Source organism: Rhinoderma darwinii, unplaced genomic scaffold, assembly GCF_050947455.1.
Source record: "Rhinoderma darwinii isolate aRhiDar2 unplaced genomic scaffold, aRhiDar2.hap1 Scaffold_516, whole genome shotgun sequence".
NCBI lineage: Eukaryota > Metazoa > Chordata > Amphibia > Anura > Rhinodermatidae > Rhinoderma > Rhinoderma darwinii.
Genome location: NW_027464064.1, coordinates 204271 through 228259, shown reverse-complemented (window position 1 = coordinate 228259; position 23989 = coordinate 204271). Strand labels below are relative to the sequence as shown.

At 47.7% G+C, this 23989-nt stretch overlaps 16 non-coding genes across 16 annotated transcripts; all 16 read left to right on the top strand.

Moving 5' to 3' along the window:
• Window positions 1-963: 963 nt before the first annotated feature.
• Window positions 964-1156, top strand: LOC142721294 (U2 spliceosomal RNA). Its single transcript, XR_012874046.1, has one exon. It is a non-coding gene; the product is annotated as a U2 spliceosomal RNA (small nuclear RNA).
• A 1272-nt stretch (window positions 1157-2428) lies between these two features.
• Window positions 2429-2619, top strand: LOC142721289 (U2 spliceosomal RNA). Its single transcript, XR_012874042.1, has one exon. It is a non-coding gene; the product is annotated as a U2 spliceosomal RNA (small nuclear RNA).
• Window positions 2620-3899: 1280 nt separating this feature from the next.
• On the top strand, window positions 3900-4090 carry LOC142721220 (U2 spliceosomal RNA). The gene has a single exon (XR_012873972.1). It is a non-coding gene; the product is annotated as a U2 spliceosomal RNA (small nuclear RNA).
• Window positions 4091-5382: 1292 nt separating this feature from the next.
• On the top strand, window positions 5383-5573 carry LOC142721219 (U2 spliceosomal RNA). The gene has a single exon (XR_012873971.1). It is a non-coding gene; the product is annotated as a U2 spliceosomal RNA (small nuclear RNA).
• Window positions 5574-6861: 1288 nt separating this feature from the next.
• Window positions 6862-7052, top strand: LOC142721218 (U2 spliceosomal RNA). The gene has a single exon (XR_012873970.1). It is a non-coding gene; the product is annotated as a U2 spliceosomal RNA (small nuclear RNA).
• A 1287-nt stretch (window positions 7053-8339) lies between these two features.
• Window positions 8340-8530, top strand: LOC142721217 (U2 spliceosomal RNA). Its single transcript, XR_012873969.1, has one exon. It is a non-coding gene; the product is annotated as a U2 spliceosomal RNA (small nuclear RNA).
• Window positions 8531-9822: 1292 nt separating this feature from the next.
• On the top strand, window positions 9823-10013 carry LOC142721215 (U2 spliceosomal RNA). Its single transcript, XR_012873968.1, has one exon. It is a non-coding gene; the product is annotated as a U2 spliceosomal RNA (small nuclear RNA).
• A 1292-nt stretch (window positions 10014-11305) lies between these two features.
• Window positions 11306-11496, top strand: LOC142721213 (U2 spliceosomal RNA). Its single transcript, XR_012873966.1, has one exon. It is a non-coding gene; the product is annotated as a U2 spliceosomal RNA (small nuclear RNA).
• Window positions 11497-12788: 1292 nt separating this feature from the next.
• On the top strand, window positions 12789-12979 carry LOC142721212 (U2 spliceosomal RNA). Its single transcript, XR_012873965.1, has one exon. It is a non-coding gene; the product is annotated as a U2 spliceosomal RNA (small nuclear RNA).
• Window positions 12980-14272: 1293 nt separating this feature from the next.
• On the top strand, window positions 14273-14463 carry LOC142721211 (U2 spliceosomal RNA). Its single transcript, XR_012873964.1, has one exon. It is a non-coding gene; the product is annotated as a U2 spliceosomal RNA (small nuclear RNA).
• Window positions 14464-15739: 1276 nt separating this feature from the next.
• LOC142721210 (U2 spliceosomal RNA) lies at window positions 15740-15930 on the top strand. The gene has a single exon (XR_012873963.1). It is a non-coding gene; the product is annotated as a U2 spliceosomal RNA (small nuclear RNA).
• A 1272-nt stretch (window positions 15931-17202) lies between these two features.
• LOC142721209 (U2 spliceosomal RNA) lies at window positions 17203-17393 on the top strand. Its single transcript, XR_012873961.1, has one exon. It is a non-coding gene; the product is annotated as a U2 spliceosomal RNA (small nuclear RNA).
• A 1276-nt stretch (window positions 17394-18669) lies between these two features.
• On the top strand, window positions 18670-18860 carry LOC142721208 (U2 spliceosomal RNA). Its single transcript, XR_012873960.1, has one exon. It is a non-coding gene; the product is annotated as a U2 spliceosomal RNA (small nuclear RNA).
• Window positions 18861-20172: 1312 nt separating this feature from the next.
• On the top strand, window positions 20173-20363 carry LOC142721279 (U2 spliceosomal RNA). The gene has a single exon (XR_012874032.1). It is a non-coding gene; the product is annotated as a U2 spliceosomal RNA (small nuclear RNA).
• Window positions 20364-21655: 1292 nt separating this feature from the next.
• Window positions 21656-21846, top strand: LOC142721207 (U2 spliceosomal RNA). Its single transcript, XR_012873959.1, has one exon. It is a non-coding gene; the product is annotated as a U2 spliceosomal RNA (small nuclear RNA).
• A 1288-nt stretch (window positions 21847-23134) lies between these two features.
• On the top strand, window positions 23135-23325 carry LOC142721206 (U2 spliceosomal RNA). The gene has a single exon (XR_012873958.1). It is a non-coding gene; the product is annotated as a U2 spliceosomal RNA (small nuclear RNA).
• Window positions 23326-23989: the final 664 nt, after the last annotated feature.

The following is a 23989-nucleotide window of genomic DNA, read 5'->3' as shown; positions in this document are numbered from 1 at the left end:
TTGATTGATTGATTGATTGATTGATGCAGCACAACAGTCAAATAGTGGAGTGGAGTAGGGGAACAGCAAACAGCCAATAAAGCAGCCCGCCCGCTCGCCTGCCCGCCACAATGGACCTACCTGTGTACACTAGATGGATGTGATGGAATGTACTGTCGTCCCTACATTTCAAGAAGAAGTAAGAATTGCAGTTGCAACAAAGCCTTGCTTGCCTACAAAGAGAGCAGCAATTTGGATTTGTTACTATGTTACCTAGAAGAATAACAAACTGTGCAAGGATGGAGGTTGTAGGAGCAAGGAGAAGTTGTCTGTAAAGTTGGTGGATGCCTATTTTCCATTTTGCAGTCCCTTGTCTCCCTCTTGTGGCCTCCTGGAGGCAACTAGCTGTGCAAAAAAAAGACAGCCTGGCGGCCGGCTGTTGCAGTGTTGCCCTCTCAGGCAACACTGAGTGACTGACTGAGCCTCACCGTCTTATATAAAGTTCAGACGGAACTTTGCACGTGTCATAGTGGAGCCCTCAGGATTCCAGAGCCAGCTTTCTGACATCATAATGGGGCCTCAGAGATAAAAGCCTGGGCCCAGGCAGTGTTGGTCAGTGCTGCTCAGCAGGCAGCACTGGACAGGACTGGATTACAGCTGATACAAGGTGTGAAGGAACAAGGGGTGGCTGTGGGCATGCACTTGCTGCCGCTGCCAGTGTTTATCTGCATGGCAGCAGGGCATTTGGGCGTTGCCAGGAAGGCGTTTTTATGTAGATTCCTCCTCTTTCAGCACTGCATTGTGGTGCAAGCAAAAGAAGCAAATCCTGTCTGGCTTCCTCTCCGGCCTTTATTCACCTCCCGTGTAGCTGTGAGTGTGTGAGCCTGCAGGGCCCCATGGAATTGCCTAGAAGTAGGCTGAATCGCTGCAAGGGCTGAACAGCAGTATCGGGCAGGCTCGGGCAACGCGCGGCCCGTTCGGGTTATCGCTTCTCGGCCTTTTGGCTAAGATCAAGTGTAGTATCTGTTCTTATCAGTTTTTAATATCTGATACGTCCCCTATCTGGGGACCATATATTAAATGGATTTTTAGAACAGGGAGATGGAAATAGAGCTTGCTCTGTCCACTCCACGCATTGACCTGGTATTGCAGTATTTCCAGGACCGGTGCACCCTTTCCTTATGTGTTGACTAAAAGCAGATTCCAAAAGTGTTTTTTGTCTTTGCTATTGTTTCTGTCTTTCTGAAGGGATCTCCCCTTTTAATCCCATTATTTCAACACCTGTTGGACAATGCATGAGTGATAATGAGCTCATTGATTAAATGCAATTAATGAATAGATTGCCACCTCTTGTTGTGTGTCGTCTGTGTTTCTGTGTTTCCGGCATTTCACATTGGAACACCTCATTCACCTTCCTTGTCTTCTCTCCGCCCTCCCTTTTCGGTAAGTTAAAGAGCTGCACCTGAGCCAGCCACTGATTGATTGATTGATTGATTGATTGATTGATTGATGCAGCACAACAGTCAAATAGTGGAGTGGAGTAGGGGAACAGCAAACAGCCAATAAAGCAGCCCGCCCGCTCGCCTGCCCGCCACAATGGACCTACCTGTGTACACTAGATGGATGTGATGGAATGTACTGTCGTCCCTACATTTCAAGAAGAAGTAAGAATTGCAGTTGCAACAAAGCCTTGCTTGCCTACAAAGAGAGCAGCAATTTGGATTTGTTACTATGTTACCTAGAAGAATAACAAACTGTGCAAGGATGGAGGTTGTAGGAGCAAGGAGAAGTTGTCTGTAAAGTTGGTGGATGCCTATTTTCCATTTTGCAGTCCCTTGTCTCCCTCTTGTGGCCTCCTGGAGGCAACTAGCTGTGCAAAAAAAAGACAGCCTGGCGGCCGGCTGTTGCAGTGTTGCCCTCTCAGGCAACACTGAGTGACTGACTGAGCCTCACCGTCTTATATAAAGTTCAGACGGAACTTTGCACGTGTCATAGTGGAGCCCTCAGGATTCCAGAGCCAGCTTTCTGACATCATAATGGGGCCTCAGAGATAAAAGCCTGGGCCCAGGCAGTGTTGGTCAGTGCTGCTCAGCAGGCAGCACTGGACTGGACTGGATTACAGCTGATACAAGGTGTGAAGGAACAAGGGGTGGCTGTGGGCATGCACTTGCTGCCGCTGCCAGTGTTTATCTGCATGGCAGCAGGGCATTTGGGCGTTGCCAGGAAGGCGTTTTTATGTAGATTCCTCCTCTTTCAGCACTGCATTGTGGTGCAAGCAAAAGAAGCAAATCCTGTCTGGCTTCCTCTCCGGCCTTTATTCACCTCCCGTGTAGCTGTGAGTGTGTGAGCCTGCAGGGCCCCATGGAATTGCCTAGAAGTAGGCTGAATCGCTGCAAGGGCTGAACAGCAGTATCGGGCAGGCTCGGGCAACGCGCGGCCCGTTCGGGTTATCGCTTCTCGGCCTTTTGGCTAAGATCAAGTGTAGTATCTGTTCTTATCAGTTTAATATCTGATACGTCCCCTATCTGGGGACCATATATTAAATGGATTTTTAGAACAGGGAGATGGAAATAGAGCTTGCTCTGTCCACTCCACGCATTGACCTGGTATTGCAGTATTTGCAGGACCGGTGCACCCTTTCCTTATGTGTTGACTAAAAGCAGATTCCAAAAGTGTTTTTTGTCTTTGCTATTGTTTCTGTCTTTCTGAAGGGATCTCCCCTTTTAATCCCATTATTTCAACACCTGTTGGACAATGCATGAGTGATAATGAGCTCATTGATTAAATGCAATTAATGAATAGATTGCCACCTCTTGTTGTGTGTCGTCTGTGTTTCTGTGTTTCCGGCATTTCACATTGGAACACCTCATTCACCTTCCTTGTCTTCTCTCCGCCCTCCCTTTTAGGTAAGTTAAAGAGCTGCACCTGAGCCAGCCACTGATTGATTGATTGATTGATTGATTGATTGATTGATTGATTGATGCAGCACAACAGTCAAATAGTGGAGTGGAGTAGGGGAACAGCAAACAGCCAATAAAGCAGCCCGCCCGCTCGCCTGCCCGCCACAATGGACCTACCTGTGTACACTAGATGGATGTGATGGAATGTACTGTCGTCCCTACATTTCAAGAAGAAGTAAGAATTGCAGTTGCAACAAAGCCTTGCTTGCCTACAAAGAGAGCAGCAATTTGGATTTGTTACTATGTTACCTAGAAGAATAACAAACTGTGCAAGGATGGAGGTTGTAGGAGCAAGGAGAAGTTGTCTGTAAAGTTGGTGGATGCCTATTTTCCATTTTGCAGTCCCTTGTCTCCCTCTTGTGGCCTCCTGGAGGCAACTAGCTGTGCAAAAAAAAGACAGCCTGGCGGCCGGCTGTTGCAGTGTTGCCCTCTCAGGCAACACTGAGTGACTGACTGAGCCTCACCGTCTTATATAAAGTTCAGACGGAACTTTGCACGTGTCATAGTGGAGCCCTCAGGATTCCAGAGCCAGCTTTCTGACATCATAATGGGGCCTCATAGATAAAAGCCTGGGCCCAGGCAGTGTTGGTCAGTGCTGCTCAGCAGGCAGCACTGGACTGGACTGGATTACAGCTGATACAAGGTGTGAAGGAACAAGGGGTGGCTGTGGGCATGCACTTGCTGCCGCTGCCAGTGTTTATCTGCATGGCAGCAGGGCATTTGGGCGTTGCCAGGAAGGCGTTTTTATGTAGATTCCTCCTCTTTCAGCACTGCATTGTGGTGCAAGCAAAAGAAGCAAATCCTGTCTGGCTTCCTCTCCGGCCTTTATTCACCTCCCGTGTAGCTGTGAGTGTGTGAGCCTGCAGGGCCCCATGGAATTGCCTAGAAGTAGGCTGAATCGCTGCAAGGGCTGAACAGCAGTATCGGGCAGGCTCGGGCAACGCGCGGCCCGTTCGGGTTATCGCTTCTCGGCCTTTTGGCTAAGATCAAGTGTAGTATCTGTTCTTATCAGTTTAATATCTGATACGTCCCCTATCTGGGGACCATATATTAAATGGATTTTTAGAACAGGGAGATGGAAATAGAGCTTGCTCTGTCCACTCCACGCATTGACCTGGTATTGCAGTATTTCCAGGACCGGTGCACCCTTTCCTTATGTGTTGACTAAAAGCAGATTCCAAAAGTGTTTTTTGTCTTTGCTATTGTTTCTGTCTTTCTGAAGGGATCTCCCCTTTTAATCCCATTATTTCAACACCTGTTGGACAATGCATGAGTGATAATGAGCTCATTGATTAAATGCAATTAATGAATAGATTGCCACCTCTTGTTGTGTGTCGTCTGTGTTTCTGTGTTTCCGGCATTTCACATTGGAACACCTCATTCACCTTCCTTGTCTTCTCTCCGCCCTCCCTTTTAGGTAAGTTAAAGAGCTGCACCTGAGCCAGCCACTGATTGATTGATTGATTGATTGATTGATTGATTGATTGATTGATTGATTGATTGATGCAGCACAACAGTCAAATAGTGGAGTGGAGTAGGGGAACAGCAAACAGCCAATAAAGCAGCCCGCCCGCTCGCCTGCCCGCCACAATGGACCTACCTGTGTACACTAGATGGATGTGATGGAATGTACTGTCGTCCCTACATTTCAAGAAGAAGTAAGAATTGCAGTTGCAACAAAGCCTTGCTTGCCTACAAAGAGAGCAGCAATTTGGATTTGTTACTATGTTACCTAGAAGAATAACAAACTGTGCAAGGATGGAGGTTGTAGGAGCAAGGAGAAGTTGTCTGTAAAGTTGGTGGATGCCTATTTTCCATTTTGCAGTCCCTTGTCTCCCTCTTGTGGCCTCCTGGAGGCAACTAGCTGTGCAAAAAAAAGACAGCCTGGCGGCCGGCTGTTGCAGTGTTGCCCTCTCAGGCAACACTGAGTGACTGACTGAGCCTCACCGTCTTATATAAAGTTCAGACGGAACTTTGCACGTGTCATAGTGGAGCCCTCAGGATTCCAGAGCCAGCTTTCTGACATCATAATGGGGCCTCAGAGATAAAAGCCTGGGCCCAGGCAGTGTTGGTCAGTGCTGCTCAGCAGGCAGCACTGGACTGGACTGGATTACAGCTGATACAAGGTGTGAAGGAACAAGGGGTGGCTGTGGGCATGCACTTGCTGCCGCTGCCAGTGTTTATCTGCATGGCAGCAGGGCATTTGGGCGTTGCCAGGAAGGCGTTTTTATGTAGATTCCTCCTCTTTCAGCACTGCATTGTGGTGCAAGCAAAAGAAGCAAATCCTGTCTGGCTTCCTCTCCGGCCTTTATTCACCTCCCGTGTAGCTGTGAGTGTGTGAGCCTGCAGGGCCCCATGGAATTGCCTAGAAGTAGGCTGAATCGCTGCAAGGGCTGAACAGCAGTATCGGGCAGGCTCGGGCAACGCGCGGCCCGTTCGGGTTATCGCTTCTCGGCCTTTTGGCTAAGATCAAGTGTAGTATCTGTTCTTATCAGTTTAATATCTGATACGTCCCCTATCTGGGGACCATATATTAAATGGATTTTTAGAACAGGGAGATGGAAATAGAGCTTGCTCTGTCCACTCCACGCATTGACCTGGTATTGCAGTATTTCCAGGACCGGTGCACCCTTTCCTTATGTGTTGACTAAAAGCAGATTCCAAAAGTGTTTTTTGTCTTTGCTATTGTTTCTGTCTTTCTGAAGGGATCTCCCCTTTTAATCCCATTATTTCAACACCTGTTGGACAATGCATGAGTGATAATGAGCTCATTGATTAAATGCAATTAATGAATAGATTGCCACCTCTTGTTGTGTGTCGTCTGTGTTTCTGTGTTTCCGGCATTTCACATTGGAACACCTCATTCACCTTCCTTGTCTTCTCTCCGCCCTCCCTTTTAGGTAAGTTAAAGAGCTGCACCTGAGCCAGCCACTGATTGATTGATTGATTGATTGATTGATTGATTGATTGATTGATTGATTGATGCAGCACAACAGTCAAATAGTGGAGTGGAGTAGGGGAACAGCAAACAGCCAATAAAGCAGCCCGCCCGCTCGCCTGCCCGCCACAATGGACCTACCTGTGTACACTAGATGGATGTGATGGAATGTACTGTCGTCCCTACATTTCAAGAAGAAGTAAGAATTGCAGTTGCAACAAAGCTTTGCTTGCCTACAAAGAGAGCAGCAATTTGGATTTGTTACTATGTTACCTAGAAGAATAACAAACTGTGCAAGGATGGAGGTTGTAGGAGCAAGGAGAAGTTGTCTGTAAAGTTGGTGGATGCCTATTTTCCATTTTGCAGTCCCTTGTCTCCCTCTTGTGGCCTCCTGGAGGCAACTAGCTGTGCAAAAAAAAGACAGCCTGGCGGCCGGCTGTTGCAGTGTTGCCCTCTCAGGCAACACTGAGTGACTGACTGAGCCTCACCGTCTTATATAAAGTTCAGACGGAACTTTGCACGTGTCATAGTGGAGCCCTCAGGATTCCAGAGCCAGCTTTCTGACATCATAATGGGGCCTCAGAGATAAAAGCCTGGGCCCAGGCAGTGTTGGTCAGTGCTGCTCAGCAGGCAGCACTGGACTGGACTGGATTACAGCTGATACAAGGTGTGAAGGAACAAGGGGTGGCTGTGGGCATGCACTTGCTGCCGCTGCCAGTGTTTATCTGCATGGCAGCAGGGCATTTGGGCGTTGCCAGGAAGGCGTTTTTATGTAGATTCCTCCTCTTTCAGCACTGCATTGTGGTGCAAGCAAAAGAAGCAAATCCTGTCTGGCTTCCTCTCCGGCCTTTATTCACCTCCCGTGTAGCTGTGAGTGTGTGAGCCTGCAGGGCCCCATGGAATTGCCTAGAAGTAGGCTGAATCGCTGCAAGGGCTGAACAGCAGTATCGGGCAGGCTCGGGCAACGCGCGGCCCGTTCGGGTTATCGCTTCTCGGCCTTTTGGCTAAGATCAAGTGTAGTATCTGTTCTTATCAGTTTAATATCTGATACGTCCCCTATCTGGGGACCATATATTAAATGGATTTTTAGAACAGGGAGATGGAAATAGAGCTTGCTCTGTCCACTCCACGCATTGACCTGGTATTGCAGTATTTCCAGGACCGGTGCACCCTTTCCTTATGTGTTGACTAAAAGCAGATTCCAAAAGTGTTTTTTGTCTTTGCTATTGTTTCTGTCTTTCTGAAGGGATCTCCCCTTTTAATCCCATTATTTCAACACCTGTTGGACAATGCATGAGTGATAATGAGCTCATTGATTAAATGCAATTAATGAATAGATTGCCACCTCTTGTTGTGTGTCGTCTGTGTTTCTGTGTTTCCGGCATTTCACATTGGAACACCTCATTCACCTTCCTTGTCTTCTCTCCGCCCTCCCTTTTAGGTAAGTTAAAGAGCTGCACCTGAGCCAGCCACTGATTGATTGATTGATTGATTGATTGATTGATTGATTGATTGATTGATTGATGCAGCACAACAGTCAAATAGTGGAGTGGAGTAGGGGAACAGCAAACAGCCAATAAAGCAGCCCGCCCGCTCGCCTGCCCGCCACAATGGACCTACCTGTGTACACTAGATGGATGTGATGGAATGTACTGTCGTCCCTACATTTCAAGAAGAAGTAAGAATTGCAGTTGCAACAAAGCCTTGCTTGCCTACAAAGAGAGCAGCAATTTGGATTTGTTACTATGTTACCTAGAAGAATAACAAACTGTGCAAGGATGGAGGTTGTAGGAGCAAGGAGAAGTTGTCTGTAAAGTTGGTGGATGCCTATTTTCCATTTTGCAGTCCCTTGTCTCCCTCTTGTGGCCTCCTGGAGGCAACTAGCTGTGCAAAAAAAAGACAGCCTGGCGGCCGGCTGTTGCAGTGTTGCCCTCTAGGCAACACTGAGTGACTGACTGAGCCTCACCGTCTTATATAAAGTTCAGACGGAACTTTGCACGTGTCATAGTGGAGCCCTCAGGATTCCAGAGCCAGCTTTCTGACATCATAATGGGGCCTCAGAGATAAAAGCCTGGGCCCAGGCAGTGTTGGTCAGTGCTGCTCAGCAGGCAGCACTGGACTGGACTGGATTACAGCTGATACAAGGTGTGAAGGAACAAGGGGTGGCTGTGGGCATGCACTTGCTGCCGCTGCCAGTGTTTATCTGCATGGCAGCAGGGCATTTGGGCGTTGCCAGGAAGGCGTTTTTATGTAGATTCCTCCTCTTTCAGCACTGCATTGTGGTGCAAGCAAAAGAAGCAAATCCTGTCTGGCTTCCTCTCCGGCCTTTATTCACCTCCCGTGTAGCTGTGAGTGTGTGAGCCTGCAGGGCCCCATGGAATTGCCTAGAAGTAGGCTGAATCGCTGCAAGGGCTGAACAGCAGTATCGGGCAGGCTCGGGCAACGCGCGGCCCGTTCGGGTTATCGCTTCTCGGCCTTTTGGCTAAGATCAAGTGTAGTATCTGTTCTTATCAGTTTAATATCTGATACGTCCCCTATCTGGGGACCATATATTAAATGGATTTTTAGAACAGGGAGATGGAAATAGAGCTTGCTCTGTCCACTCCACGCATTGACCTGGTATTGCAGTATTTCCAGGACCGGTGCACCCTTTCCTTATGTGTTGACTAAAAGCAGATTCCAAAAGTGTTTTTTGTCTTTGCTATTGTTTCTGTCTTTCTGAAGGGATCTCCCCTTTTAATCCCATTATTTCAACACCTGTTGGACAATGCATGAGTGATAATGAGCTCATTGATTAAATGCAATTAATGAATAGATTGCCACCTCTTGTTGTGTGTCGTCTGTGTTTCTGTGTTTCCGGCATTTCACATTGGAACACCTCATTCACCTTCCTTGTCTTCTCTCCGCCCTCCCTTTTAGGTAAGTTAAAGAGCTGCACCTGAGCCAGCCACTGATTGATTGATTGATTGATTGATTGATTGATTGATTGATTGATTGATTGATTGATGCAGCACAACAGTCAAATAGTGGAGTGGAGTAGGGGAACAGCAAACAGCCAATAAAGCAGCCCGCCCGCTCGCCTGCCCGCCACAATGGACCTACCTGTGTACACTAGATGGATGTGATGGAATGTACTGTCGTCCCTACATTTCAAGAAGAAGTAAGAATTGCAGTTGCAACAAAGCCTTGCTTGCCTACAAAGAGAGCAGCAATTTGGATTTGTTACTATGTTACCTAGAAGAATAACAAACTGTGCAAGGATGGAGGTTGTAGGAGCAAGGAGAAGTTGTCTGTAAAGTTGGTGGATGCCTATTTTCCATTTTGCAGTCCCTTGTCTCCCTCTTGTGGCCTCCTGGAGGCAACTAGCTGTGCAAAAAAAAGACAGCCTGGCGGCCGGCTGTTGCAGTGTTGCCCTCTCAGGCAACACTGAGTGACTGACTGAGCCTCACCGTCTTATATAAAGTTCAGACGGAACTTTGCACGTGTCATAGTGGAGCCCTCAGGATTCCAGAGCCAGCTTTCTGACATCATAATGGGGCCTCAGAGATAAAAGCCTGGGCCCAGGCAGTGTTGGTCAGTGCTGCTCAGCAGGCAGCACTGGACTGGACTGGATTACAGCTGATACAAGGTGTGAAGGAACAAGGGGTGGCTGTGGGCATGCACTTGCTGCCGCTGCCAGTGTTTATCTGCATGGCAGCAGGGCATTTGGGCGTTGCCAGGAAGGCGTTTTTATGTAGATTCCTCCTCTTTCAGCACTGCATTGTGGTGCAAGCAAAAGAAGCAAATCCTGTCTGGCTTCCTCTCCGGCCTTTATTCACCTCCCGTGTAGCTGTGAGTGTGTGAGCCTGCAGGGCCCCATGGAATTGCCTAGAAGTAGGCTGAATCGCTGCAAGGGCTGAACAGCAGTATCGGGCAGGCTCGGGCAACGCGCGGCCCGTTCGGGTTATCGCTTCTCGGCCTTTTGGCTAAGATCAAGTGTAGTATCTGTTCTTATCAGTTTAATATCTGATACGTCCCCTATCTGGGGACCATATATTAAATGGATTTTTAGAACAGGGAGATGGAAATAGAGCTTGCTCTGTCCACTCCACGCATTGACCTGGTATTGCAGTATTTCCAGGACCGGTGCACCCTTTCCTTATGTGTTGACTAAAAGCAGATTCCAAAAGTGTTTTTTGTCTTTGCTATTGTTTCTGTCTTTCTGAAGGGATCTCCCCTTTTAATCCCATTATTTCAACACCTGTTGGACAATGCATGAGTGATAATGAGCTCATTGATTAAATGCAATTAATGAATAGATTGCCACCTCTTGTTGTGTGTCGTCTGTGTTTCTGTGTTTCCGGCATTTCACATTGGAACACCTCATTCACCTTCCTTGTCTTCTCTCCGCCCTCCCTTTTAGGTAAGTTAAAGAGCTGCACCTGAGCCAGCCACTGATTGATTGATTGATTGATTGATTGATTGATTGATTGATTGATTGATTGATTGATGCAGCACAACAGTCAAATAGTGGAGTGGAGTAGGGGAACAGCAAACAGCCAATAAAGCAGCCCGCCCGCTCGCCTGCCCGCCACAATGGACCTACCTGTGTACACTAGATGGATGTGATGGAATGTACTGTCGTCCCTACATTTCAAGAAGAAGTAAGAATTGCAGTTGCAACAAAGCCTTGCTTGCCTACAAAGAGAGCAGCAATTTGGATTTGTTACTATGTTACCTAGAAGAATAACAAACTGTGCAAGGATGGAGGTTGTAGGAGCAAGGAGAAGTTGTCTGTAAAGTTGGTGGATGCCTATTTTCCATTTTGCAGTCCCTTGTCTCCCTCTTGTGGCCTCCTGGAGGCAACTAGCTGTGCAAAAAAAAGACAGCCTGGCGGCCGGCTGTTGCAGTGTTGCCCTCTCAGGCAACACTGAGTGACTGACTGAGCCTCACCGTCTTATATAAAGTTCAGACGGAACTTTGCACGTGTCATAGTGGAGCCCTCAGGATTCCAGAGCCAGCTTTCTGACATCATAATGGGGCCTCAGAGATAAAAGCCTGGGCCCAGGCAGTGTTGGTCAGTGCTGCTCAGCAGGCAGCACTGGACTGGACTGGATTACAGCTGATACAAGGTGTGAAGGAACAAGGGGTGGCTGTGGGCATGCACTTGCTGCCGCTGCCAGTGTTTATCTGCATGGCAGCAGGGCATTTGGGCGTTGCCAGGAAGGCGTTTTTATGTAGATTCCTCCTCTTTCAGCACTGCATTGTGGTGCAAGCAAAAGAAGCAAATCCTGTCTGGCTTCCTCTCCGGCCTTTATTCACCTCCCGTGTAGCTGTGAGTGTGTGAGCCTGCAGGGCCCCATGGAATTGCCTAGAAGTAGGCTGAATCGCTGCAAGGGCTGAACAGCAGTATCGGGCAGGCTCGGGCAACGCGCGGCCCGTTCGGGTTATCGCTTCTCGGCCTTTTGGCTAAGATCAAGTGTAGTATCTGTTCTTATCAGTTTAATATCTGATACGTCCCCTATCTGGGGACCATATATTAAATGGATTTTTAGAACAGGGAGATGGAAATAGAGCTTGCTCTGTCCACTCCACGCATTGACCTGGTATTGCAGTATTTCCAGGACCGGTGCACCCTTTCCTTATGTGTTGACTAAAAGCAGATTCCAAAAGTGTTTTTTGTCTTTGCTATTGTTTCTGTCTTTCTGAAGGGATCTCCCCTTTTAATCCCATTATTTCAACACCTGTTGGACAATGCATGAGTGATAATGAGCTCATTGATTAAATGCAATTAATGAATAGATTGCCACCTCTTGTTGTGTGTCGTCTGTGTTTCTGTGTTTCCGGCATTTCACATTGGAACACCTCATTCACCTTCCTTGTCTTCTCTCCGCCCTCCCTTTTAGGTAAGTTAAAGAGCTGCACCTGAGCCAGCCACTGATTGATTGATTGATTGATTGATTGATTGATTGATTGATTGATTGATTGATTGATGCAGCACAACAGTCAAATAGTGGAGTGGAGTAGGGGAACAGCAAACAGCCAATAAAGCAGCCCGCCCGCTCGCCTGCCCGCCACAATGGACCTACCTGTGTACACTAGATGGATGTGATGGAATGTACTGTCGTCCCTACATTTCAAGAAGAAGTAAGAATTGCAGTTGCAACAAAGCCTTGCTTGCCTACAAAGAGAGCAGCAATTTGGATTTGTTACTATGTTACCTAGAAGAATAACAAACTGTGCAAGGATGGAGGTTGTAGGAGCAAGGAGAAGTTGTCTGTAAAGTTGGTGGATGCCTATTTTCCATTTTGCAGTCCCTTGTCTCCCTCTTGTGGCCTCCTGGAGGCAACTAGCTGTGCAAAAAAAAGACAGCCTGGCGGCCGGCTGTTGCAGTGTTGCCCTCTCAGGCAACACTGAGTGACTGACTGAGCCTCACCGTCTTATATAAAGTTCAGACGGAACTTTGCACGTGTCATAGTGGAGCCCTCAGGATTCCAGAGCCAGCTTTCTGACATCATAATGGGGCCTCAGAGATAAAAGCCTGGGCCCAGGCAGTGTTGGTCAGTGCTGCTCAGCAGGCAGCACTGGACTGGACTGGATTACAGCTGATACAAGGTGTGAAGGAACAAGGGGTGGCTGTGGGCATGCACTTGCTGCCGCTGCCAGTGTTTATCTGCATGGCAGCAGGGCATTTGGGCGTTGCCAGGAAGGCGTTTTTATGTAGATTCCTCCTCTTTCAGCACTGCATTGTGGTGCAAGCAAAAGAAGCAAATCCTGTCTGGCTTCCTCTCCGGCCTTTATTCACCTCCCGTGTAGCTGTGAGTGTGTGAGCCTGCAGGGCCCCATGGAATTGCCTAGAAGTAGGCTGAATCGCTGCAAGGGCTGAACAGCAGTATCGGGCAGGCTCGGGCAACGCGCGGCCCGTTCGGGTTATCGCTTCTCGGCCTTTTGGCTAAGATCAAGTGTAGTATCTGTTCTTATCAGTTTAATATCTGATACGTCCCCTATCTGGGGACCATATATTAAATGGATTTTTAGAACAGGGAGATGGAAATAGAGCTTGCTCTGTCCACTCCACGCATTGACCTGGTATTGCAGTATTTCCAGGACCGGTGCACCCTTTCCTTATGTGTTGACTAAAAGCAGATTCCAAAAGTGTTTTTTGTCTTTGCTATTGTTTCTGTCTTTCTGAAGGGATCTCCCCTTTTAATCCCATTATTTCAACACCTGTTGGACAATGCATGAGTGATAATGAGCTCATTGATTAAATGCAATTAATGAATAGATTGCCACCTCTTGTTGTGTGTCGTCTGTGTTTCTGTGTTTCCGGCATTTCACATTGGAACACCTCATTCACCTTCCTTGTCTTCTCTCCGCCCTCCCTTTTAGGTAAGTTAAAGAGCTGCACCTGAGCCAGCCACTTGATTGATTGATTGATTGATTGATTGATTGATTGATTGATTGATTGATTGATTGATGCAGCACAACAGTCAAATAGTGGAGTGGAGTAGGGGAACAGCAAACAGCCAATAAAGCAGCCCGCCCGCTCGCCTGCCCGCCACAATGGACCTACCTGTGTACACTAGATGGATGTGATGGAATGTACTGTCGTCCCTACATTTCAAGAAGAAGTAAGAATTGCAGTTGCAACAAAGCCTTGCTTGCCTACAAAGAGAGCAGCAATTTGGATTTGTTACTATGTTACCTAGAAGAATAACAAACTGTGCAAGGATGGAGGTTGTAGGAGCAAGGAGAAGTTGTCTGTAAAGTTGGTGGATGCCTATTTTCCATTTTGCAGTCCCTTGTCTCCCTCTTGTGGCCTCCTGGAGGCAACTAGCTGTGCAAAAAAAAGACAGCCTGGCGGCCGGCTGTTGCAGTATTGCCCTCTCAGGCAACACTGAGTGACTGACTGAGCCTCACCGTCTTATATAAAGTTCAGACGGAACTTTGCACGTGTCATAGTGGAGCCCTCAGGATTCCAGAGCCAGCTTTCTGACATCATAATGGGGCCTCAGAGATAAAAGCCTGGGCCCAGGCAGTGTTGGTCAGTGCTGCTCAGCAGGCAGCACTGGACTGGACTGGATTACAGCTGATACAAGGTGTGAAGGAACAAGGGGTGGCTGTGGGCATGCACTTGCTGCCGCTGCCAGTGTTTATCTGCATGGCAGCAGGGCATTTGGGCGTTGCCAGGAAGGCGTTTTTATGTAGATTCCTCCTCTTTCAGCACTGCATTGTGGTGCAAGCAAAAGAAGCAAATCCTGTCTGGCTTCCTCTCCGCCCTTTATTCACCTCCCGTGTAGCTGTGAGTGTGTGAGCCTGCAGGGCCCCATGGAATTGCCTAGAAGTAGGCTGAATCGCTGCAAGGGCTGAACAGCAGTATCGGGCAGGCTCGGGCAACGCGCGGCCCGTTCGGGTTATCGCTTCTCGGCCTTTTGGCTAAGATCAAGTGTAGTATCTGTTCTTATCAGTTTAATATCTGATACGTCCCCTATCTGGGGACCATATATTAAATGGATTTTTAGAACAGGGAGATGGAAATAGAGCTTGCTCTGTCCACTCCACGCATTGACCTGGTATTGCAGTATTTCCAGGACCGGTGCACCCTTTCCTTATGTGTTGACTAAAAGCAGATTCCAAAAGTGTTTTTTGTCTTTGCTATTGTTTCTGTCTTTCTGAAGGGATCTCCCCTTTTAATCCCATTATTTCAACACCTGTTGGACAATGCATGAGTGATAATGAGCTCATTGATTAAATGCAATTAATGAATAGATTGCCACCTCTTGTTGTGTGTCGTCTGTGTTTCTGTGTTTCCGGCATTTCACATTGGAACACCTCATTCACCTTCCTTGTCTTCTCTCCGCCCTCCCTTTTAGGTAAGTTAAAGAGCTGCACCTGAGCCAGCCACTGATTGATTGATTGATTGATTGATTGATTGATTGATTGATGCAGCACAACAGTCAAATAGTGGAGTGGAGTAGGGGAACAGCAAACAGCCAATAAAGCAGCCCGCCCGCTCGCCTGCCCGCCACAATGGACCTACCTGTGTACACTAGATGGATGTGATGGAATGTACTGTCGTCCCTACATTTCAAGAAGAAGTAAGAATTGCAGTTGCAACAAAGCCTTGCTTGCCTACAAAGAGAGCAGCAATTTGGATTTGTTACTATGTTACCTAGAAGAATAACAAACTGTGCAAGGATGGAGGTTGTAGGAGCAAGGAGAAGTTGTCTGTAAAGTTGGTGGATGCCTATTTTCCATTTTGCAGTCCCTTGTCTCCCTCTTGTGGCCTCCTGGAGGCAACTAGCTGTGCAAAAAAAAGACAGCCTGGCGGCCGGCTGTTGCAGTGTTGCCCTCTCAGGCAACACTGAGTGACTGACTGAGCCTCACCGTCTTATATAAAGTTCAGACGGAACTTTGCACGTGTCATAGTGGAGCCCTCAGGATTCCAGAGCCAGCTTTCTGACATCATAATGGGGCCTCAGAGATAAAAGCCTGGGCCCAGGCAGTGTTGGTCAGTGCTGCTCAGCAGGCAGCACTGGACTGGACTGGATTACAGCTGATACAAGGTGTGAAGGAACAAGGGGTGGCTGTGGGCATGCACTTGCTGCCGCTGCCAGTGTTTATCTGCATGGCAGCAGGGCATTTGGGCGTTGCCAGGAAGGCGTTTTTATGTAGATTCCTCCTCTTTCAGCACTGCATTGTGGTGCAAGCAAAAGAAGCAAATCCTGTCTGGCTTCCTCTCCGGCCTTTATTCACCTCCCGTGTAGCTGTGAGTGTGTGAGCCTGCAGGGCCCCATGGAATTGCCTAGAAGTAGGCTGAATCGCTGCAAGGGCTGAACAGCAGTATCGGGCAGGCTCGGGCAACGCGCGGCCCGTTCGGGTTATCGCTTCTCGGCCTTTTGGCTAAGATCAAGTGTAGTATCTGTTCTTATCAGTTTAATATCTGATACGTCCCCTATCTGGGGACCATATATTAAATGGATTTTTAGAACAGGGAGATGGAAATAGAGCTTGCTCTGTCCACTCCACGCATTGACCTGGTATTGCAGTATTTCCAGGACCGGTGCACCCTTTCCTTATGTGTTGACTAAAAGCAGATTCCAAAAGTGTTTTTTGTCTTTGCTATTGTTTCTGTCTTTCTGAAGGGATCTCCCCTTTTAATCCCATTATTTCAACACCTGTTGGACAATGCATGAGTGATAATGAGCTCATTGATTAAATGCAATTAATGAATAGATTGCCACCTCTTGTTGTGTGTCGTCTGTGTTTCTGTGTTTCCGGCATTTCACATTGGAACACCTCATTCACCTTCCTTGTCTTCTCTCCGCCCTCCCTTTTAGGTAAGTTAAAGAGCTGCACCTGAGCCAGCCACTGATTGATTGATTGATTGATTGATTGATTGATTGATTGATGCAGCACAACAGTCAAATAGTGGAGTGGAGTAGGGGAACAGCAAACAGCCAATAAAGCAGCCCGCCCGCTCGCCTGCCCGCCACAATGGACCTACCTGTGTACACTAGATGGATGTGATGGAATGTACTGTCGTCCCTACATTTCAAGAAGAAGTAAGAATTGCAGTTGCAAGCCTTGCTTGCCTACAAAGAGAGCAGCAATTTGGATTTGTTACTATGTTACCTAGAAGAATAACAAACTGTGCAAGGATGGAGGTTGTAGGAGCAAGGAGAAGTTGTCTGTAAAGTTGGTGGATGCCTATTTTCCATTTTGCAGTCCCTTGTCTCCCTCTTGTGGCCTCCTGGAGGCAACTAGCTGTGCAAAAAAAAGACAGCCTGGCGGCCGGCTGTTGCAGTGTTGCCCTCTCAGGCAACACTGAGTGACTGACTGAGCCTCACCGTCTTATATAAAGTTCAGACGGAACTTTGCACGTGTCATAGTGGAGCCCTCAGGATTCCAGAGCCAGCTTTCTGACATCATAATGGGGCCTCAGAGATAAAAGCCTGGGCCCAGGCAGTGTTGGTCAGTGCTGCTCAGCAGGCAGCACTGGACTGGACTGGATTACAGCTGATACAAGGTGTGAAGGAACAAGGGGTGGCTGTGGGCATGCACTTGCTGCCGCTGCCAGTGTTTATCTGCATGGCAGCAGGGCATTTGGGCGTTGCCAGGAAGGCGTTTTTATGTAGATTCCTCCTCTTTCAGCACTGCATTGTGGTGCAAGCAAAAGAAGCAAATCCTGTCTGGCTTCCTCTCCGGCCTTTATTCACCTCCCGTGTAGCTGTGAGTGTGTGAGCCTGCAGGGCCCCATGGAATTGCCTAGAAGTAGGCTGAATCGCTGCAAGGGCTGAACAGCAGTATCGGGCAGGCTCGGGCAACGCGCGGCCCGTTCGGGTTATCGCTTCTCGGCCTTTTGGCTAAGATCAAGTGTAGTATCTGTTCTTATCAGTTTAATATCTGATACGTCCCCTATCTGGGGACCATATATTAAATGGATTTTTAGAACAGGGAGATGGAAATAGAGCTTGCTCTGTCCACTCCACGCATTGACCTGGTATTGCAGTATTTCCAGGACCGGTGCACCCTTTCCTTATGTGTTGACTAAAAGCAGATTCCAAAAGTGTTTTTTGTCTTTGCTATTGTTTCTGTCTTTCTGAAGGGATCTCCCCTTTTAATCCCATTATTTCAACACCTGTTGGACAATGCATGAGTGATAATGAGCTCATTGATTAAATGCAATTAATGAATAGATTGCCACCTCTTGTTGTGTGTCGTCTGTGTTTCTGTGTTTCCGGCATTTCACATTGGAACACCTCATTCACCTTCCTTGTCTTCTCTCCGCCCTCCCTTTTAGGTAAGTTAAAGAGCTGCACCTGAGCCAGCCACTGATTGATTGATTGATTGATTGATTGATTGATTGATTGATGCAGCACAACAGTCAAATAGTGGAGTGGAGTAGGGGAACAGCAAACAGCCAATAAAGCAGCCCGCCCGCTCGCCTGCCCGCCACAATGGACCTACCTGTGTACACTAGATGGATGTGATGGAATGTACTGTCGTCCCTACATTTCAAGAAGAAGTAAGAATTGCAGTTGCAACAAAGCCTTGCTTGCCTACAAAGAGAGCAGCAATTTGGATTTGTTACTATGTTACCTAGAAGAATAACAAACTGTGCAAGGATGGAGGTTGTAGGAGCAAGGAGAAGTTGTCTGTAAAGTTGGTGGATGCCTATTTTCCATTTTGCAGTCCCTTGTCTCCCTCTTGTGGCCTCCTGGAGGCAACTAGCTGTGCAAAAAAAAGACAGCCTGGCGGCCGGCTGTTGCAGTGTTGCCCTCTCAGGCAACACTGAGTGACTGACTGAGCCTCACCGTCTTATATAAAGTTCAGACGGAACTTTGCACGTGTCATAGTGGAGCCCTCAGGATTCCAGAGCCAGCTTTCTGACATCATAATGGGGCCTCAGAGATAAAAGCCTGGGCCCAGGCAGTGTTGGTCAGTGCTGCTCAGCAGGCAGCACTGGACTGGACTGGATTACAGCTGATACAAGGTGTGAAGGAACAAGGGGTGGCTGTGGGCATGCACTTGCTGCCGCTGCCAGTGTTTATCTGCATGGCAGCAGGGCATTTGGGCGTTGCCAGGAAGGCGTTTTTATGTAGATTCCTCCTCTTTCAGCACTGCATTGTGGTGCAAGCAAAAGAAGCAAATCCTGTCTGGCTTCCTCTCCGGCCTTTATTCACCTCCCGTGTAGCTGTGAGTGTGTGAGCCTGCAGGGCCCCATGGAATTGCCTAGAAGTAGGCTGAATCGCTGCAAGGGCTGAACAGCAGTATCGGGCAGGCTCGGGCAACGCGCGGCCCGTTCGGGTTATCGCTTCTCGGCCTTTTGGCTAAGATCAAGTGTAGTATCTGTTCTTATCAGTTTAATATCTGATACGTCCCCTATCTGGGGACCATATATTAAATGGATTTTTAGAACAGGGAGATGGAAATAGAGCTTGCTCTGTCCACTCCACGCATTGACCTGGTATTGCAGTATTTCCAGGACCGGTGCACCCTTTCCTTATGTGTTGACTAAAAGCAGATTCCAAAAGTGTTTTTTGTCTTTGCTATTGTTTCTGTCTTTCTGAAGGGATCTCCCCTTTTAATCCCATTATTTCAACACCTGTTGGACAATGCATGAGTGATAATGAGCTCATTGATTAAATGCAATTAATGAATAGATTGCCACCTCTTGTTGTGTGTCGTCTGTGTTTCTGTGTTTCCGGCATTTCACATTGGAACACCTCATTCACCTTCCTTGTCTTCTCTCCGCCCTCCCTTTTAGGTAAGTTAAAGAGCTGCACCTGAGCCAGCCACTGATTGATTGATTGATTGATTGATTGATTGATTGATTGATTGATTGATTGATTGATTGATTGATTGATTGATTGATGCAGCACAACAGTCAAATAGTGGAGTGGAGTAGGGGAACAGCAAACAGCCAATAAAGCAGCCCGCCCGCTCGCCTGCCCGCCACAATGGACCTACCTGTGTACACTAGATGGATGTGATGGAATGTACTGTCGTCCCTACATTTCAAGAAGAAGTAAGAATTGCAGTTGCAACAAAGCCTTGCTTGCCTACAAAGAGAGCAGCAATTTGGATTTGTTACTATGTTACCTAGAAGAATAACAAACTGTGCAAGGATGGAGGTTGTAGGAGCAAGGAGAAGTTGTCTGTAAAGTTGGTGGATGCCTATTTTCCATTTTGCAGTCCCTTGTCTCCCTCTTGTGGCCTCCTGGAGGCAACTAGCTGTGCAAAAAAAAGACAGCCTGGCGGCCGGCTGTTGCAGTGTTGCCCTCTCAGGCAACACTGAGTGACTGACTGAGCCTCACCGTCTTATATAAAGTTCAGACGGAACTTTGCACGTGTCATAGTGGAGCCCTCAGGATTCCAGAGCCAGCTTTCTGACATCATAATGGGGCCTCAGAGATAAAAGCCTGGGCCCAGGCAGTGTTGGTCAGTGCTGCTCAGCAGGCAGCACTGGACTGGACTGGATTACAGCTGATACAAGGTGTGAAGGAACAAGGGGTGGCTGTGGGCATGCACTTGCTGCCGCTGCCAGTGTTTATCTGCATGGCAGCAGGGCATTTGGGCGTTGCCAGGAAGGCGTTTTTATGTAGATTCCTCCTCTTTCAGCACTGCATTGTGGTGCAAGCAAAAGAAGCAAATCCTGTCTGGCTTCCTCTCCGGCCTTTATTCACCTCCCGTGTAGCTGTGAGTGTGTGAGCCTGCAGGGCCCCATGGAATTGCCTAGAAGTAGGCTGAATCGCTGCAAGGGCTGAACAGCAGTATCGGGCAGGCTCGGGCAACGCGCGGCCCGTTCGGGTTATCGCTTCTCGGCCTTTTGGCTAAGATCAAGTGTAGTATCTGTTCTTATCAGTTTAATATCTGATACGTCCCCTATCTGGGGACCATATATTAAATGGATTTTTAGAACAGGGAGATGGAAATAGAGCTTGCTCTGTCCACTCCACGCATTGACCTGGTATTGCAGTATTTCCAGGACCGGTGTACCCTTTCCTTATGTGTTGACTAAAAGCAGATTCCAAAAGTGTTTTTTGTCTTTGCTATTGTTTCTGTCTTTCTGAAGGGATCTCCCCTTTTAATCCCATTATTTCAACACCTGTTGGACAATGCATGAGTGATAATGAGCTCATTGATTAAATGCAATTAATGAATAGATTGCCACCTCTTGTTGTGTGTCGTCTGTGTTTCTGTGTTTCCGGCATTTCACATTGGAACACCTCATTCACCTTCCTTGTCTTCTCTCCGCCCTCCCTTTTAGGTAAGTTAAAGAGCTGCACCTGAGCCAGCCACTGATTGATTGATTGATTGATTGATTGATTGATTGATTGATTGATTGATTGATTGATGCAGCACAACAGTCAAATAGTGGAGTGGAGTAGGGGAACAGCAAACAGCCAATAAAGCAGCCCGCCCGCTCGCCTGCCCGCCACAATGGACCTACCTGTGTACACTAGATGGATGTGATGGAATGTACTGTCGTCCCTACATTTCAAGAAGAAGTAAGAATTGCAGTTGCAACAAAGCCTTGCTTGCCTACAAAGAGAGCAGCAATTTGGATTTGTTACTATGTTACCTAGAAGAATAACAAACTGTGCAAGGATGGAGGTTGTAGGAGCAAGGAGAAGTTGTCTGTAAAGTTGGTGGATGCCTATTTTCCATTTTGCAGTCCCTTGTCTCCCTCTTGTGGCCTCCTGGAGGCAACTAGCTGTGCAAAAAAAAGACAGCCTGGCGGCCGGCTGTTGCAGTGTTGCCCTCTCAGGCAACACTGAGTGACTGACTGAGCCTCACCGTCTTATATAAAGTTCAGACGGAACTTTGCACGTGTCATAGTGGAGCCCTCAGGATTCCAGAGCCAGCTTTCTGACATCATAATGGGGCCTCAGAGATAAAAGCCTGGGCCCAGGCAGTGTTGGTCAGTGCTGCTCAGCAGGCAGCACTGGACTGGACTGGATTACAGCTGATACAAGGTGTGAAGGAACAAGGGGTGGCTGTGGGCATGCACTTGCTGCCGCTGCCAGTGTTTATCTGCATGGCAGCAGGGCATTTGGGCGTTGCCAGGAAGGCGTTTTTATGTAGATTCCTCCTCTTTCAGCACTGCATTGTGGTGCAAGCAAAAGAAGCAAATCCTGTCTGGCTTCCTCTCCGGCCTTTATTCACCTCCCGTGTAGCTGTGAGTGTGTGAGCCTGCAGGGCCCCATGGAATTGCCTAGAAGTAGGCTGAATCGCTGCAAGGGCTGAACAGCAGTATCGGGCAGGCTCGGGCAACGCGCGGCCCGTTCGGGTTATCGCTTCTCGGCCTTTTGGCTAAGATCAAGTGTAGTATCTGTTCTTATCAGTTTAATATCTGATACGTCCCCTATCTGGGGACCATATATTAAATGGATTTTTAGAACAGGGAGATGGAAATAGAGCTTGCTCTGTCCACTCCACGCATTGACCTGGTATTGCAGTATTTCCAGGACCGGTGCACCCTTTCCTTATGTGTTGACTAAAAGCAGATTCCAAAAGTGTTTTTTGTCTTTGCTATTGTTTCTGTCTTTCTGAAGGGATCTCCCCTTTTAATCCCATTATTTCAACACCTGTTGGACAATGCATGAGTGATAATGAGCTCATTGATTAAATGCAATTAATGAATAGATTGCCACCTCTTGTTGTGTGTCGTCTGTGTTTCTGTGTTTCCGGCATTTCACATTGGAACACCTCATTCACCTTCCTTGTCTTCTCTCCGCCCTCCCTTTTAGGTAAGTTAAAGAGCTGCACCTGAGCCAGCCACTGATTGATTGATTGATTGATTGATTGATTGATTGATTGATTGATTGATTGATGCAGCACAACAGTCAAATAGTGGAGTGGAGTAGGGGAACAGCAAACAGCCAATAAAGCAGCCCGCCCGCTCGCCTGCCCGCCACAATGGACCTACCTGTGTACACTAGATGGATGTGATGGAATGTACTGTCGTCCCTACATTTCAAGAAGAAGTAAGAATTGCAGTTGCAACAAAGCCTTGCTTGCCTACAAAGAGAGCAGCAATTTGGATTTGTTACTATGTTACCTAGAAGAATAACAAACTGTGCAAGGATGGAGGTTGTAGGAGCAAGGAGAAGTTGTCTGTAAAGTTGGTGGATGCCTATTTTCCATTTTGCAGTCCCTTGTCTCCCTCTTGTGGCCTCCTGGAGGCAACTAGCTGTGCAAAAAAAAGACAGCCTTGCGGCCGGCTGTTGCAGTGTTGCCCTCTCAGGCAACACTGAGTGACTGACTGAGCCTCACCGTCTTATATAAAGTTCAGACGGAACTTTGCACGTGTCATAGTGGAGCCCTCAGGATTCCAGAGCCAGCTTTCTGACATCATAATGGGGCCTCAGAGATAAAAGCCTGGGCCCAAGCAGTGTTGGTCAGTGCTGCTCAGCAGGCAGCACTGGACTGGACTGGATTACAGCTGATACAAGGTGTGAAGGAACAAGGGGTGGCTGTGGGCATGCACTTGCTGCCGCTGCCAGTGTTTATCTGCATGGCAGCAGGGCATTTGGGCGTTGCCAGGAAGGCGTTTTTATGTAGATTCCTCCTCTTTCAGCACTGCATTGTGGTGCAAGCAAAAGAAGCAAATCCTGTCTGGCTTCCTCTCCGGCCTTTATTCACCTCCCGTGTAGCTGTGAGTGTGTGAGCCTGCAGGGCCCCATGGAATTGCCTAGAAGTAGGCTGAATCGCTGCAAGGGCTGAACAGCAGTATCGGGCAGGCTCGGGCAACGCGCGGCCCGTTCGGGTTATCGCTTCTCGGCCTTTTGGCTAAGATCAAGTGTAGTATCTGTTCTTATCAGTTTAATATCTGATACGTCCCCTATCTGGGGACCATATATTAAATGGATTTTTAGAACAGGGAGATGGAAATAGAGCTTGCTCTGTCCACTCCACGCATTGACCTGGTATTGCAGTATTTCCAGGACCGGTGCACCCTTTCCTTATGTGTTGACTAAAAGCAGATTCCAAAAGTGTTTTTTGTCTTTGCTATTGTTTCTGTCTTTCTGAAGGGATCTCCCCTTTTAATCCCATTATTTCAACACCTGTTGGACAATGCATGAGTGATAATGAGCTCATTGATTAAATGCAATTAATGAATAGATTGCCACCTCTTGTTGTGTGTCGTCTGTGTTTCTGTGTTTCCGGCATTTCACATTGGAACACCCACCTTCCTTGTCTTCTCTCCGCCCTCCCTTTTAGGTAAGTTAAAGAGCTGCACCTGAGCCAGCCACTGATTGATTGATTGATTGATTGATTGATTGATTGATTGATTGATTGATTGATTGATGCAGCACAACAGTCAAATAGTGGAGTGGAGTAGGGGAACAGCAAACAGCCAATAAAGCAGCCCGCCCGCTCGCCTGCCCGCCACAATGGACCTACCTGTGTACACTAGATGGATGTGATGGAATGTACTGTCGTCCCTACATTTCAAGAAGAAGTAAGAATTGCAGTTGCAACAAAGCCTTGCTTGCCTACAAAGAGAGCAGCAATTTGGATTTGTTACTATGTTACCTAGAAGAATAACAAACTGTGCAAGGATGGAGGTTGTAGGAGCAAGGAGAAGTTGTCTGTAAAGTTGGTGGATGCCTATTTTCCATTT